The following is a 1,583-nucleotide window of genomic DNA, read 5'->3' on the forward strand; positions in this document are numbered from 1 at the left end:
TCCTTTCTTCCATTTGCTTTAACTTCTCTGCGCTGGAGAGCAAGTTTCAGTGTCTCTTCTGACATCCGTTTTGACCTTTTCCTTCTTTCTTGTCTTCTCAATGACTTTTTGCTTTCTTCCTGTATGATGTTCTTGATGTCATCCCAAAACTCTTGGTCTTCAGTCTTTAGTGTTTAATGTATCAAATCTCTTATTCAGATGATCTCTAAATTCAGGTGGAATATATTCAAGGTCATATTTTGGCTCTCGTGGACTTGTTTTTCATTTTCTTCAGCTTCAGTTTGAATTTGCATATGAGTAAGTGATGGTCTGTTCTACAGTCTGCCCCTGGCCTTGTTTTAGCTGATGATATGGAGCTTTTCCATCATCTCATTCCACAGATGTAGTCAATTTGATTTCTATGTATTCCATCTGGTGAGGTCCATGTGTATAATCATCTCTTATACTGTCTAAAGAGGTATTTGAAATGAATAAATCATTGATTTTGCAGAATTCTATCATGCGATCTCCAGCATCATTTCTATCACTAAGGCCATATTTTCCCATTATTGATCCTTCCTCTTGCTCCCAACCTTTGCATTCCAATCACCTGTAATGATCAACACATCTTGATTGCATGTTTGATCAGTTTCAGATAGAAAAAGTTGGTAGAATTCTTCTATTTCATCTTCACTGACCTTAGTTGCTGATGTGTAAATTTGAATAATGGTGGTATTAACTGGTCTTCCCTGTAGGCACATAGATATTATCCTATCACAGACAGCATTGTACCTCCTGACTGATCTGGATATGTTTTTTTTGACAATGAATGCAACACCATTCCTCTTCAATTTGTTATTGCTGGCATAGTAAACCATGTGGTTGTCAGATTCAAAATGGGCAATACCAGTACATTTAAGCTCACTAATACCTAAGATATCAATGTTTATGAGTTCTATTTCATTTTTTTACCATTTTCAAATTTTCTACTTTGCTATTTCATACATGCCATGTTCCTATATTAATAGATATTGAGAACAAACAAGATGGCGGATCGGGTGGACATGTAGCAGAGAGTTCCGCCAACAACAACACAGAATACCAGAACAAGCAGACTCAGGGGATGGTCCCAGAACTCTGAACCACATATAAAGGAATAGTTAGAAGGTTGGAAGGCTCACAGCTGGGGGAATCTGTGGCAGAAGCAAGAAATCTTTTGCTTTCTAGTCCGGGACGCTCAGCTGCTCCAGGAGCCACCATCTTGGGTGAGACCATGTGGGGGAAGGATCGGAGCAGCCACAGATGCCTGGCAGAACCACTGAGATAAAGGTGTGGACATTCTTTTCTTTTGGTAAATGTTCATTGGTCCCTTGCTATCTGCGCACCTCCATTCTGGTGACTATAGGGGTGCCTGAACTAGTGGGCACCCCACCCCACCCTCGGAGGGTTCTACTACGCATGCACACAGATCTCCTCAAAATTTAAAGAGACAGTTTCCAATTAAAACCAAATGGCCACAGCCGGCCCTGAACTGTTTCCAACTAGAAAAAAGGCCTGCAGGGGGATTGTGGAGCGGGACAAGCAGACAAAAGAGGAAATAGGCC

This window comes from Chrysochloris asiatica, unplaced genomic scaffold (assembly GCF_000296735.1).
Source record: "Chrysochloris asiatica unplaced genomic scaffold, ChrAsi1.0 scaffold00019, whole genome shotgun sequence".
NCBI classification, from domain to species: Eukaryota; Metazoa; Chordata; class Mammalia; order Afrosoricida; family Chrysochloridae; genus Chrysochloris; species Chrysochloris asiatica.